Genomic DNA, 16,088 nt, shown 5'->3' with positions numbered 1-16,088 from the left:
CCTTGGGTTCTTGAGGAGCTGCGTCCCTAGTAGGGCTGGAGTACCAGGCCCAAGTCAGGAGGCCCTGAAACCACTGCCCGGATACTAAGGATTAGCTGAAGGTCAAGATGAAACTTCTCTGATTCTCAGGGTCAGTTTAAGTCATCCCACTACAAAGGGAGTCATTTAGGTAGAGTGTGTACGTAATCCTGTGGCTGCCTCAGTGTCCTCCCCTGGGAAGCTTGAGGAGATCACAACATAGAATCAGCTGAAATGTGGAGAAAAGAAGCTGCAAACAGTGGGCCTTTGTTATCTGTGTGTGTCTGTTTATATGTTTGTTTATTTTTGTTTTTTAACTTTCTTGTTGCTTTTCTTTGTTTTGCATCTTGAAAGGAGCAGAAATAACTAAGGCCTGGAAGAGAGTCAGGATGTGCCTCTGTGAGGAAGCGTGTCAGGTGGGACACCCCTCATCCCCCCCCCCCCACCCGACTTCACGGGACCCTCATCCCACCCCGACTTCACGGGCCTCACCAGTCAGGCTTCGAGGGATCTCCCCAGAGCTCGCTAAGAGGCCTGAATAAAGATGAAGACCTCGTTGAGCCAGACACAGGGAGAGAGAAGAGGCCCCTCAGCAGGGTCTGCTTCCTCCAAGGGGAGCTCCACACTCCTCAACCTTCTGGGTCATCCTCCGTGCGCTGATGTGGGAGGGAACGCAGAGGCCACCCAGTGTGAATTGCTGCTGTCTGAAATGGAAGCCATTCTCCCACGCGTAGGCAGGCAGTGACATGAGAGGCTGAGCCCCACAGCTGCTCCCCACCCGCAGCCTGTTCCCAGGCACCACATGGCTCCTTTAAGCTTCTATGCCACCAAGAGAGTGGCCCAGCCTGGGAGACACTGCTCTGCTAACAACCGCTAATAACCACAGGAACTCTCCCGGTGGGATGCGGATGCTGGCCTGGTCCTCTTCAGCCCCAGGAAGAGGAGTTAGAGCTTGCCGATATGTGTGCTACTCGAGGTGGGTCTCTGGCTGAGGTCTTAAGCGGCTGCCATATGTCCACCAGTCTTATGCAGGAGGTGAGCTCCCCCAGTGAGAGCTCTTAGGACTGCAGACCGGCCAGGTTCCTGGAAGGCCTCACCATTCACAGTTAGAGGCCCAAAGGTGCACTCATAACCGTTCTTGCCATCCAACACTTCTCGTATTCCCCGTTAATGTGTCTGCATATTAATCCACTTGGTCCCCTTCATGCAGACCAACGTTGACCAGTGTGGGGAGTGATTACAGATACTGCCTTCTCCCCTCTGTTGCTCCAGAAAGCCCGTCAATAATTTGATTCCAGTTAGCTGGAACCCTGGGTAACAGAACATTCTGCAACGCTAAACAATGTTTATAAAATGTTTATAAAAAAAATTTGGAAACCAACACCCAGCATCCTGAGGATATATTTTTTTAACTGGTGCTGAGTAAAAAAGTGTTAGAAAAAAAAAATGAAGTCCGTAGCACAATATAACATATGAAAATAAAAGATCCATACACAAAACAATACTCCTAAAACTACAATGATATTTTTCACATTGATGTGGTTGCCTGTTTGGAGTAAAGAGATTAGCGCTAGGAATGGAGAAAGCAGGGAGAGGGGAGGAGAGGGGGTGGAGCGGGGAGGAGGGGAGTGGGGGAGGAGGGTGCAAGGGAGGGAAGAGGAAAAGGGAGGGGGAAAGGGGGGAGAGAGGAGGAAGGGGCGGGAGAGGGGAGGGGAAAAACTTGTAATGATGATAGCCAACTATGTCTCAAGGAGTATGAGTAACTCTATCCTCTAGAATGAAGTTACAAAACAAAAGGAAAGAGAAGAAGCAAGCCCTCGACTTGTCATTTCACTTTACAGATGGAGAAAACCAAGGCTCAGAAGCATGAATTCTTTGGCTCTGAGGTTTCACGGCCATCGGGGCAGAAACCAGGTATTTTGACTCCCCCTTCACTGCTCTTTCTACTCTGTCACACTGCTGCACAAGTATTTACAATACCTTGATTCTTGCCCTTCTAATGAGTAATTAATTCGGTTATAGTTTTAACAAGAGAGGTTGATCATCACCGGTCCAACTCATACCTTCTCCTCCTGGAAGCTACCCCACGCTGCGCCAAGACAGTAGCCCTGCTGGCCACCAGACCACCTAGCCCTCCTCCTCTTGAGGTGGGCATCTGATGCAAGGGCAGCCTTTCCACAGATAGGGGGAAGGCTGGCCAACCATCCTGGTTTGTGTTGGACTGGGGGGTTCCCAGAAGGCAGGACTTTCAGTGCTAATTCCAGAAAAGTCCTGAGCCAACTAGGACAGGTTGTTCACTCAGGCAGGAAGGGACTTATTACCTGTGAGCTCGGGTTCCAAACCACAGAATAGGCAATCAGGTTCTCAGAAACGGGCAAACTAAAAGACTGGGCCTGTCACCTGAAATAGAAGGGCCATGATATGGAAAAAGGGCAAGGAGAGATGAAGAGCTGCCATGTTGATCACATGGAAACAAAACTTACGAGCAGAAACTGTGAACAAGTAGAGGACACTGACTGTATTTTAGGAAAACTGACTTTCAGTAGCTTCTTCCTTAAAAACCACCGTGGCCAATTGCAGATCCTTGTGGAGACTCTTTCCAGATTTCCAGATGCTTCTGTTTGCTGCTGCTGCTGCTTCTGCTTTCATTGCCAAGGAAAGGGCTACAGCAGACTCTTCCATATTAAAGCAAGTTCTCTCCAAATCATGCTGCTTATCTTCTGAATTGAAACGAAATGAGCAAAATCCAGCACACTTAGCAGTTTCAAGTTGGGAAACCCCAGAGTGACTCTTCCTGACTCCCACCTCACATTTTTGGAGCTCAGGAAGCTCCTTAATCAACCAAAGCTGAGGTAGCAGACTGTTTTTCCCAAAGATAGCCGTGACAACATTTCCCATCTCTCATCCTCTTCTTAACACCGTCTTATTTGACACCCTGTGGCTACTGTGAATGTTGGCTGCTGATGGCTCACAGCTGATCCCAGTCCAGAGACTTGCCCTTGGCCCATGGGAGCCTTGTCTCCCAGAGGAATATGCCGACCCCCCCCCCCAAGGGAACACCCAGCCCAAGCCAAGCTGACACAGGGGTACAAAAGGCCAGCCTCACTGCATCACAGAGGACCAATCCAGTGGCACGATTCTTGCTTCACTACTTGGTGGGATCAGGCTGTCTCTTGTCTCCAGCTGAGGCCACATCCTTGCTGAGCGTCCCCCCCACCTTGCACCCCTTTTTTCTTTCCTCGCTCCTTTCCCCGTGTAAGTACTTCCTTAACTAAGAATCCCCCACTCAAGGGTATTTCTGGAGATCCCAACCCAGGACACGCTTCTGGGGAAAGTAACAATTGTGCACTTTCGACTGAAATCTATGTGTGATTTTTTTGTGATTGCTATTAGCTTCATTTAACAGCATTTATTGGCGACCCATGATACACAGAAAGTGTGGAATAAGGCCTGGCTTTTACAGTCAAGGAATTTATATTGTAGTAGGGAGGACTTACAAGTAACCACAAACTCTACTCGAAGATAGAATTCAATATGAACGACAACAAAGTTAAAAACCTAATTCTGGAATGTAGAGAAAGGGGTGCTTGATTTTGACTTGGAGAATCAGGAAAGAAATATACACGGGGAGGTGGCATTTCAACGGAGACTCCAAAGGTGGTAGCATTTTGGTAGCCAGAAGACACAAGGAAGGACATTCCAAAGGTGGGAACAGTGTGTAAAAGGCACATATTCCCGGGATGCATGCTGTATTCTCTACACACCGGAGAAGCAGTCTGTCTGCTACAGTAAATTTGCTTATCTCTGTTCTGTCCAATAAGTGTTGAGCCGATTTTTTTTTTTTTTTTTTTTAGGTTTAACTCTCAGAGGGCAATATTATTTCTCTTATTTGTGTGTTTCTGGAAGGAAGCCCTATTACAGCCCCAAATATTGATAACCGAACCATGAGGTGTTACTTTCGGCAGCCACCAGAGGGACCTCCTAATGGTAAAAATGGCTCTACAGGAATGACAAGAGCCTTCTGCTGGCCTCATTACCCTTCAGTTAGCATCAGCCATAGACAGGAGAAGCCCAGTCTGATGTCTACTCTAAAGCGCCTCCCTCCAGGCAATCACTACCTCTGAGGCATTATGGATATCTTCTTTGAAAAGATGCCTGTTCAGATCCTCTGCTCATTTCTTCATTGGATTGTTTGGGGGTTTTTGGTATTGAGTTGTGTAAGTTCTGTATATGTTTCAGATGTTAACACCTTATCAGATATGTCATCTGCAAATATCTTCTCCCCTTTAGTAGATTGCCTTTTCTTTTTGGTGATGGCTCCCTTCATCGTACAGAAGTTTTTTATTTTGATGTAGTCCCAATACCTTGCTTTTGTTTCCCTTGCCTGAGGAGATGGTGTTGCTCAGCAGATACCTGAGAGATTACTGCCTGTTTCCTTTTAGGGGTTTTATGGTTTCAGGTCTTACATTTGGGTCTTTAATCCATTTTGAGTTTATTTTTGTGTATTATGTAAGAAAGGGGTACATGTTTTTGTTCTTACTGAACCATTGGAAAGTAAGTGGTAGACGTCATGATATTTCGAACCTAAATACTTCAGCTAAGAATATACCTAAGAATAAGGACATGCTTCTCTCCAACCACAAAAACATGATCACACCTAAGAAGATTAACAATCATTCTGTAATATTATCTAAGAGCCATGCCCTATTAAAATTTTCCCAATCATCCTAAGAATCTTTTATAGCTTTATTTTCACTAAATTAGAATTCAGCTGAGATTGACACATTACAGTTTGTCATTATTTCTTTTTAGTCTACTTTTTAAAAGTTTTTACTGATGTAAAATTAATGTAATTTTAACATATCCATTTTAAGTGTGCAGTTTGATGAGTTTTGGAATAAATATATATAAATATATATAGGTTTTTTTTTTTTTTGAAATATATATGGGGCGCCTGGGTGGCTCAGTCATTTAAGCATCCAACTCTTGGTTTCGGCTCAGATCATGATCTCACAGTTCATGAGATCCAGCCATGCTTTGGGCTCTGTGCAGAGCCCGCTTGAAATTCTTTCTCTCCCTGCCTCTCTGCTCCTCCCCGGTTCATGAGCATGTACATGCATTCTCTGTCCCTCTCTCAAAATAAATAAACATTTTTTTTTAAAAGAAATACACACACACAAACACACACACACACCCCTTCACAACATCCACTCCAAACAAAATATAGAAAATGTTCCCTGGGGCACCTGGGTGGCTCAGTCAGTTGAGCGTCCGACTTCAGCTCGGGTCATGATCTCATGTTTCCTGAGTTCAAGCCTATGTCGGGCTCTGTGCTGACAGCTCGTAGCCTGGAGCCTGCTTCAGATTCTGTGTCTCCCTCGCTCTCTGCCCCTCCCCTGCTCATGCTCTCTCTCTGTCTCTCAAAAATAAATAAAGATTAAAAAAATTTTTTTAATAAAAAAAAAAGAAAATGTTCCCTCACGCCACCTTTGCAAACAATCACCCATTCCCACCCTGCCCCAGGCAACCACTGATCTGAATTTTATTACTGTAGTTAGCTCTGCCTGATCAAGAACTTCAGAAGTCCAATAATACAGCTTATATTCTTGTGTATCTGACTTCTTTTGCTCAGCATAATATTTTTGAAATCCACCATATTGTTGGGTATATGAGTAGTTTGTACCTTTTTGTTGCAGAGTAATATTCCATTATATGAATATTACCCGTTTGTTTATCCATCCACCCATTGATGAACATCTGGATTATTTTCAGTTTTAAGCTATTATGATTAGCTACTATGAACATCCATGTATGAGTCTTTTTGTCGACCTATGTCTTCATTTCTCTTGGGTAAAAATCTAGAGGTAGAATTGCTGGATCATGTAGTTAATGAACGTTTAACTTTATAAGAAACTGCTGAAGTGTTTCCCAAAGTGTTTCAACATTTTACGCTCTTACTGGGAACATATGAGACTTCTAGTTTCTCTACATCCTCACCAGTGCTTAATACTTTCTTTTGCTTTTTGGCATTTTATGGGGTGTGTAGTGATCTCAGGGTGGTTTAAAACATTTTTTTAACATTTATTCATTTGTGAGAGTGAGAGAGACAGAGCATGAGTGGGGAAGGGGCAGAGAGAGAGGGAGACACAGAATCCGAAGCAGGCTCCAGGCTCTGAGCTGTCAGCCCAGAGCCTGACACAGGGCTCGAACTCACGGACCTTGAGATCATGACCTGAGCCGAAGTCGGACGCTCAACCGACTGAGCCACCCAGGTGCCCCCTTTTTTTTTTTCTTTAATTTTTTTTTTTAAACATCAGCATGGTTTAATTTGTACGTCTCAGATCTCTAGGGAAGCTGGACATCTTCTCATGTGTCTATCGCTCATATATATAGTACAGCTGACCCTTGAACAACATGGGCTTGAAGTGGACAGGTCCATGTTTATGCAGATTTCTTACAATATACTAAATGCATTTTCTCTTCCGTATGATTTTCCTAACATTTTCTTTTCTCTAGCTTACTGTATTATAAGAATACAGTACATAATACATATAACATACAAACTATGTGTTAATTGGCTGTTGATGTTATGAGTTAAAGCTTCGGGTCAACAACAATAAGCTATCGTAGTTAAGTTTTGGGGGAGTCAAATGCTATACACAGATTTTTGACCACACAGGGGATGGCATCTCAGCCCCCATGTTGTTCAAAGGTCAACCGTCTGTTAAAATATTTGCCCTTTAGGGGCGCCTGGGTGGCGCAGTCGGTTAAGCATCCGACTTCAGCCAGGTCACGATCTCGCGGTCCGTGAGTTCGAGCCCCACGTCAGGCTCTGGGCTGATGGCTCGGAGCCTGGAGCCTGTTTCCGATTCTGTGTCTCCCTCTCTCTCTGCCCCTCCCCAGTTCATGCTCTGTCTCTCTCTGTCCCAAAAATAAATAAAAAACGTTGAAAAAAAAAATTAAAAAAAAAATATTTGCCCTTTAAAACTTGGGTTATTCGTTACTGATGTGTGCCTATGCATTTTTGCCAGGTTTATTCATTATTATTTGTTTGTTTGTTTGTTTGAGAGAGAGAGTGGGAGTGCAAGCTAGGGAGAGGGGCAGAGACTAAGACAGAATCCCAAGCCAGCTCCATACTCAGCATGGAGCCCACTGCAGGGCTTGATCTCACAACTGTGGGATCATAACCTGAGGCATAATCAAGAATCAGACACTCAACAGACTGAGCCACCCAGTCTCAGTTTTATGCATTATTGCCCCATAAATGCCCCAGTTTTATGTGTGATTATTATTTTCCTCCAATGACTTGGGCTTTTCATTTTCTTAATGGTGTGTTTTGAGGAGAAGTTTTTATTTTTGATAAAGTCCAATTTATCAATATTTTCTTTTAAGATTGGTACTTTGTTTATATCCTGTCTGTGAAATCCTTGCCTACCCCAAGATTAGAACGATTTTCTTCTTTGTTTTTTCTAGAAATATTGTAGTTTTAGCTTTTACATGTAGCCCTATAATCCATTTAATTTTTATATATAGTGTAAGACAGGAGTTAGGAATTTTTTCATACATATATCCATATCTTCTAGCACCATTTGTTGAAAAGAATATATTTTTCCCATTGGATTACCTTAAAAAAATAAATTGGCGACACCTGGGTGGCGTAGTCTGTTGAGCATCCTACTCTTGGCTTCAGCTCTGGTCATACTCCAAGGGTCATGGGATTGAGTCCCACATCAGGATCCATGCTAAGCATGGAGCCTGCTTGGGATTCTCTCTGTCTCTCTCTCTCTCTGCCTCTCTCTCTCTGTCTCTCTCTCTCTGTCTCTCTCTCTCCCCCCATCCCTCCCTCTGCTCCTCTCCCCCACTCATGTTATCTCTCTCTCTCTCTCTCTCTCTCTCTCAAAAAGAAGAAAAATAACATGCAAAATAAGTTGATCATAGATAAATGGATCTACTTCTGGACTCTAACCCATTGTCTATCCCATGCCAATATCACAACAATTACCAAGGTGTTATAGTAGCTCTTGAAATCAACGTGTAAGCCTTCCACATTTGTTCTTTTCCAGAATTATTTTAAATCTTCTGGTCCTTTACATTTTCATATAAATTTTATAATAAGCTTCCTGGTTTTTATTTTTTTAAATGCCTGTTGAGATTGTAAGTGGGTTTACTTTGAATCTATAAATCACTGGAGAAAACTGACATTTTGCCAACATTGATTCTTTGAATCTCTGAACATGGAAAATCTGTCCATTCATTTAGAGCTTGTTCAATTTCAACAGTGTTTTGTTGTTTTCAGTACACTATGTGTGTGTGTACACATATATACATTTATATATAAATTTATCTGAAACATTTTTTGACATTGTAAATAATACTTCATTTCCCACTTGTTTGTGCTGAAATACAGACATACAGTTGCTTACTGTATATTGACCTTGTGTTTTCTGTCCTTACTAGATTCACTTTTTGGTTTCCGTAGCTTTTCTGTGAAATTCTGAGGGTTTTCTATGTTCACAACCATGTTTTACTTCTTCCTTTCCAGTGTGTGGGCTCTTTCTTCCCTTGCCTGTTTGCACTGGCTAGGACGACAGCAGAACGTTCACTAGAAATGGTGAAAGAAAACTTCCTTCCTTGTTTCTGATCTTAGGTGGGAAATATTTGGTCATTTACCAAAAAGTTTATTACAGAAAAAGAAAAGGATTCAGAAAAAATCATTTTACAAAACTCAAAAAATCCATTCATGATTAAAGTTCTTGGTAAACTTGGAATAAAGAGTCAAAGGTATCTATCCTTGCTGTCCTCTTTAAATATGGTTAAGTTTTGTTTTCATGGATAGTTAATTTATACATGGATTAACTTGATTCTTTGAAGACCTACTTTTTTTTTTTTTTTTTAATGTTTTACTTTAGTTTTTGAGAGACAGACAGAGACAGACTGCAAGCAGGGGAGGGGTAGAGATAGAGGGAGATACAGAATCCAAAGCAGGTTCCAGGCTCTGAGCTGTCAGCACAGAGCCCAACGCGGGGCTCAAACACTGTGAGATCACGACCTGGGCTCAAGTCAGACGCTCAACCGACTGAGCCACCCAGGCGCCCAGAAGACTTACTTTTAATCTTCGTTGAGATAGATCTAGAGTAGCTAGTTAGTCCTAATCCTGAGGTGTGGCCTTTTTGATAGTCTACTCAAAGTCCTTGGTGTTCCGTGAGGCCTTTCCCCTCTGGCTGGTCAAAACTCAATCATCTCCCAACTCTGTGTGAGCTCCAGGAGTTGTTATGGGCTCCACGGTACCCTTTCTTTCCTGGATGGTGGTTTTTTGGCCAGGCTGGTGCTGTCTCCCCCAGACACATGCACAACCTGGTATTTAGCCAAAGACTCAGAGAGGATCCCGTGGCCCGAAACCCCTTCTTTGGTTAGTTTCTTCCTCAAAAAATATTCACCGGTGGAAATTCCAGCTGCCTCAGCCTCCCCACTCTCCAATGATCTGTCTCGTCAGCTCTGTGAGAACTCTGTATTCTGTTTGTGTCCCCCTCCCTGGGTTGGGAAATGCAAATGCCTCTGGTAGAAAGCCTGGATGACTGTAGACTCACTTTGTTTGTTTCCTTTCTCTCAGAAAGCCCAGCCCTGTGCTGCCAATCATTTCACGTCTGAGAACAATTATTTAATATGTCTCATCTGCTGCTCTAATTGTGTGTGACAGAGTGGCCAGCCAGGACTACTTACTCTGTCATTGGTTGGAGTACAAGAGTCACTGGTCTCTTAATTTAGAACAGGGGTCAGCTAACTTTTTCTGAAAGGGCAGGAGAGTAAACACTGCAGGTTTGTAGGCCACACTGTTTCTGTTGCAATCACTCAACTGTGTCACTAGCACAAAAGCAGCCACACACACTACGTAAGCGAATAAGCATGACAGCGTTCCAATAAAATTTTATTTACAAAAATAGACTGCTGACCCGTGGGTCATAGTTTGGCAGCCTTTGATCTAGAACAGGACCTTGGCCTGTTTTTCCCTGCATGACATAGACTCTTTCAAGTGTCCAAGCCAGTCATCTTATTGAATTCCCCCAATTCTGGGTGCATGTAGTTATTTTCTCAAGGTATTGTGTGACATGTTCCTTCATCCCCTGTGTGTGTGTGTGTGTGTGTGTGTGCGTGTTTTAAATAAATTGTTAATAATTAGGTCAAGAAGCTTCATGAAAGGGTAAATGTGTTTTGGCAAGAATTTGTCTTAGGTAATATTGGGAAGATTCACTTCTAAAAAAGCATCGTCAAAATCAGTACAACGGTGCTTCGATGACTGATGAATTCCTCTGCTCACCCATTCCTCCTCCATCCATCGGGGATCGATCCCTCGTGGGCTCACCCTTTGCCATGTGCATCTCTGAGTGCCCTGAAAGGCCCAGTGAGGTGGTCCAGCCTGCCCTCAGTGGGGTGGGGCAGGACAGGACTGTTGGGTGACAGAAACCACAGTGCTGAAAAGCCAATGCCTCACTCTGTCTTTCTGGGCCAGGGCCAAAGGGCTTGCTTGATCGGAAGTAGCTGTAAAAATTCACCAGCCCCTCAGACTCAGTGAAATAGAAAGAATCTCTTGGTGAGGTCCAACCTGCATTTTTAACCAGTTCCATTGTTAAAAATAGGTCAAAGGAAAGTAGATGTGATGAAAGTCCCTTCCTAAGGGGTGGGGAGCCATCCACCTGGGAGGTGGCTGCATTTCCCAGGACTTACCAGAAAGGCAGACACGCCTTACAGCCCAGGGGTCAGGCAGCCCTTTAGGTATGGGAGAAGAAGCCTCTTGGCCTCAGGGACAGTGGCGATTTAAAAATATGTCCACAAATTCTCTGAGACACCTCCCTGGAAAAGGTGGAGTTAATTCCTCTCTCCTTGAGTGTGCGCTGGCCCCAGTGACTTGCTTCTCACAGACAGAATGGGGCAGACATGATGACGTTTGGAGTCAAGACGAGATCCTGAAAAGCACTGAAGCTTCCTCCTGGCTTTCTCTGAAATCTCTTGCTCTGAGGGAAGGCAGGCATCACATTGCAAAGACACTCCAGCAGCCCTGTGGCTGTCCCCGTGGAGAGGAACTGAGGCCTCTTGACAACAGCCAGCATCAGCCCTATGAGAGACCATCTCAGAATTGGGCTCGTCAGCCCCTGTCAAGTCATGCCAGAGGCCTGTGACCCCAGCTGACATCTTGACTGCAACCTCAGGAGAGGCCATAGGCCCAAACAACTCAGCTGAACTGCTCCTGAATTTCTGACCCACCGAAACACGAGAGACAATATATTTTTATTGTCATGGTAAGCTTGTTGTCCTGGGGTAATTTGTTATGTGGCAACAGGTAACTATTACAGGGGCTTTGCACACAGTTCTGGACTGCTACTGAGTGAGCCCCCTGTGCCACTCCAGTTGAGGCAGCCAGCTTGAAAACAACACCATGCAGGGTGGTGCGTGCTGTCCCGTTTGACGCATGTGTCTTCTCAACTGGCTGCTGACCTCACAGTGAAATTCCCAGGCAGAAACCTACACCGAGCTTCCAAAGAATCAGGAATTGGGGCATCCACTCCCCCGGGGGGACTATGTTTGGAGATGACACCATTGCCCCTTCCTTACCCACAGAGTGTTCTTTTGAGACTTCTGTCTGAATGGAAGGCAGCTGGGCAGCCCCACTCCTGGCAGGGGAACAGCTTTTCTAAATGTAGAGCCAACGGCACATATGGGTATCAGAACCAGCACCTTTATTTCATTAACACCATGTTCCAACAGAATCAACTGACTGGCCATGATTTTGAAAAATAATGAAACGATGCTTTGGTGCCAAATTACCCCAGTCAACTCAACAGGAACTACGAGAGCAGGTTAAAATGTAAGTGATCACGAGTACTTTTTGGATTAGAGTGAGTTTGGGAATGAGGGAGCAGAGTACAGTCCTAATGATGACTCCTTGTTGATGGAGTTCGTATCTGACATCTCTGTGGAAGGTAAGAATGAAAAGTGACTTTGCTCGAATCAACAAAGATTTGAGTTAAAAATTTTTTTTTCAGTTAGGCTAGAACCCAGGAAACAATGGGCAACATATGGAAATAGTTCACAGAAAAGAAGATTCAAAAAGCTCTTGATATTTGAAAAAATTCCCAATTCCACTCACAAGGAAATGTAAATTAGAACTGCCCTGAAATAGGATCTCTCACCTTTCAGATGGGCCAAAATCCAAAAGTTGGATTTGGGTAACACATTCTGGTGTTGAAGTGGTAACGAAATAGGCGCCTGTGTATGTTGCCGATCAGAGTATAGAAGGGCACACACCTCGTGGAGGAAAATGTGGCAGCATCTAACACAATGACCTATGCATTGACTGTTGAGAATGGCACCATTCCTCGAGGCTGGCACTGAAGACATACCTTCTCTGGTCACAAGCACTGTAAGCACAAGGTCATTCACTGTGATATTATCTCTAACATTAGAAGATTAGAAACGATCTAAATGTCCATAATTAGAGGAATGGTTGAATAAACTACAGTGTATTCACACACGAGGGGGCCATGTAGCTGTACCAAAAAAGGAGAAAGATCCCTACGTATGGAGTCATTGTCACGAGACCTTGTTAGATGAAAAAAGCAAGATGCAGAGCAGTGTATGTTTGTGTGTGTTGTGTGTACATATATATATATACACGTCTATAAAATTAGCATATCGTAAACTACATGCTATAGTATTTTATACCGTATATATTGGTACATATTTTGCAATATGTATTCGTATTCATATATAAAACATATATATAAATATGTATTGCAAAATATATATCAACAAAAAAAAAACACTGGAGGGGTGCCTGGGTGGCTCAGTCAGTTAAGCATCCAACTTCGGCTCAGGTCATGATCTCACGGTCCGTGAGTTCGAGCCCCGCGTCGGGCTCTGTGCTGACAGCTCAGAGCCTGGAGCCTGTTTGAGATTCTGTGTCTCCCTCTCTCTCTGACCCTCCCCTGTTCATGCTGTCTCTCCCTGTCTCAAAAACAAATAAACGTTAAAAAATAAAAATAAAAAAAACACTGGAAGGAGACAGCTGAAACTAACGGAAGGAATAATGACCTAGATGGGGTTGATGGAAAAGGGTAGGTGAGAAAAAGGATACAACCAAGACTTTTCGATGCACACCTCTTAATATAGTATATGCTTTATGTGTTCAAAAACTGAATTAAAAAACAAAACTGGGCGCACCTGGGTGGCTCGGTTGGTTAAGGTGTCCGACTCTGGCTCAGGTCATGATCTCATGGTTTGTGAGTTTGAGCCCTGCATAGGGCTCTGTGCTGACAGCTCACAGCTTGGAGCCTGCTTCAGATTTTGTGTGTCCCTCTCTCTCTGCCCCTCCCCTGCTCATGCACCGTCTCTGTCTCTCAAATATAATAAAGTTAAAAAAAAAAAAAAAACTAACCCTAAATGTCAATGGAGATTAGTGACCAAAATTGTATATCAAATTAGTGATACAAAGAAAAATAATTATTTAAGTGACTTCCAATGTACTGCTCTAAATTTACATTTGTGCTTAGCGAAATCAATTTTAAGGATTTAAAAAACTTCAAAAATCTTTCAGTTTATTCGTTAGATTCATTAGTAGTAATACCGAATGACAATTCAAATGGAGAAAGAATCCCAAAGCCAGGAATCTACTATGGAAAGAGGAGACACTTCTAGGAGCTGGACTGTGTTTCTAGTTCCCTTCTGGGGCTGAAGGGCACCCCCTGAAATGGGCCAGGGCGGGAACGGAGCAGTGACCAGCCGATGGCCACATATAACTGGGCATCAAGGTCCCTTTAGCAAAGGTGCACAGCCATAAAGGGCACAGGCATCTTGAAGGACATCAGGCTCTGCCAGCCTGCACCAGCGGGACCTGAGATAACCTGTTACTGCTCCCAGGGCAGCAGGGAGCAGACACAGGAGGGAAGCAGCTTGGCCTGGCCTAGCACCTGTCAGACCCGGGCTTCTGCCCCAACCCTGCAGGTCCCCAGGAGAGAGCCGCCGGTGGGGAGGCTCCTTCCTAGCAACTTTACTGCCTGAGCACCAGGAGGGAGGAGGAAAGTTCCAGAGCCTGAGAAGAGAATCTTGGAGGCACGTTAGTGCCTCATGGCTTTTAAATAAGTGTCATCTGAGTGGTTTGGCACACAACAGCAGTGGTGGCTCATCTACCCACCCCGCTCACCCTGCCGAACTTCTGGCCCCTTCAGGCCCAAGCAGCCTCCAGAAAGCAGCCAGAGTGGTTAAATCACTGACCCCATCTCAGCCCTGGCAGGGCAGGGGCACTCCCCTGAGTGAGGTGGGGGACAGATATCCTTTCCAAGCAGTCACATGCTTCACCCAGCTGGAATCTCCCCCATCCCCGCAAAGCATTTCCTACTAGGGAAAGCTGCAGGCAAGCCTTCCGCTCTGTTCTTGTTGTGGCCCTCAGGCTGGTGGCAGCATGCATGATGCTCCAGGAATCCAAGCTATGCAAGATCCCAGGAGTGTGCGTGGCATGAAGCAGACTGACCATGCATGGTTCCCCACCAACAGTCAGAGGACATTTCACCCCTCTGGCCCACCCACCACCCCCACAGCATGCTTCCCAGCTCGTCTCTTCTTTGGAGAAGTTCCTACAGCAGAGGCTGGAGGATCAGGGTGTCCCATGTCCAGCGTGGCAGCAGGGCAGATCCCAGCCTACCACACTGCCCGGGGAGCTCTCGTAACTGACCCATCAGAGGCTGGGGGGCCCCTGGAGGAAGCAAGACTCCTACTGTTCTCCTACTATTTCCCACTTGGACATTGTCGAGCATTTTCCATTTCAACCTGGCTACCTTTTACCTCCACTCTGCCTCATCTTGACAGACATCGTTGATGCTTCCAGTTGTAGGCACCCAGCAGTCCTGACTTCATCCAACACGAAGAAGCAAAGATAAACCCATGCCTTCCCTAATAAATGAGTCCAAGGTCCCCCAGTCTGGAACTACCGGAAGTCTCCCTACATGAAAGGAGCGAGGGCCTCTGACATCGTCTCCCCACACCCTCGGGGTTGTCTCCCGGATCACTGGCAGGGCTGCCTAGAAGGCTGGGCTAGGGAGACCGTGTGCAGCCCTCGTCGACACTGGGGGCTGACGGTAAACCCACATCCTTCCCTTTTAGGACCCTCAGCACGGGGACGGGCTCTGTAAACAGGCCTCTCTGGAAGGCATAGAAGTCACAGGGGCTCATAATCCCAGATAATCTGGCCCACTAGGTATTGCGTCTGCAGTTTCTGTGGTCCCCATGGGCAGTGTTTTGCAGATCCCGAGATGATAGATGTTACTCCCCTGGAGATTTGGATTTATTGGCCCAGTCTGGAATGGAACCCGGCCATTAACCTTTTCAATATTTATAGGGGTTCTTATCCATGTGGACCCTCATAGATCCCGCCAGACTACTGTGTCTCTTCTGCCTGCCTAAGGCCACCTTCCAAGGTTCCCTTCCTATCTCTAGATCCATCCCTTTACTATGACCTGCCCTGGAATGATATCCCCCTTCAGGGGATATCTACCACCCACATGGCGATAGTCCTCTGCCCAGCACCCAAATCAGAAGGCCAACAGTCACATGACACAGTCACAGGACACCTGTCCCAGGGGCCTCGCCCCACCCCACTGCCACCTCTCGGGTATAAATTGGATGAGCACATCCTTGCTCCCCCCTCAGCTCTCATCCTCTGAAAAGCTGCTTCCCATGGCCTGCCTGCTGCGTTCCTCCTTAGTTTGTAAAGTGAAGAAATAGCAAAGGGACCTTACCTGGTCCAAAATTTGCTTTAGTTTTAGTAGGGGTTAGTCCACTTAACTGACCCCGGGAGAAGATGAAGAATCCACAAGAAGAGGTTTTCATGGCATGGAGGCAGCGTGGAAACAGTGTACCTTGTGTGGATCGTCCCACCTGAACTTGCAGAGCCCGTCACTGTTTGCCAGAAGGTGGCTTTCACACCTCCCGCCACCACAGGAGGGAGATCAGGAGTGAGATTTTCTATGCCACTGATGATGACGTTTTGGTATTCCAAAACAAGTGACACCCTTGGAAGGATG

The sequence above is a fragment of the Panthera uncia genome (genome assembly GCF_023721935.1).
Source record: "Panthera uncia isolate 11264 chromosome A1 unlocalized genomic scaffold, Puncia_PCG_1.0 HiC_scaffold_17, whole genome shotgun sequence".
Classification (NCBI taxonomy): Eukaryota; Metazoa; Chordata; class Mammalia; order Carnivora; family Felidae; genus Panthera; species Panthera uncia.
The sequence above is the reverse complement of the archived record's forward strand: the minus strand, read 5'-3'. Positions refer to the sequence as shown.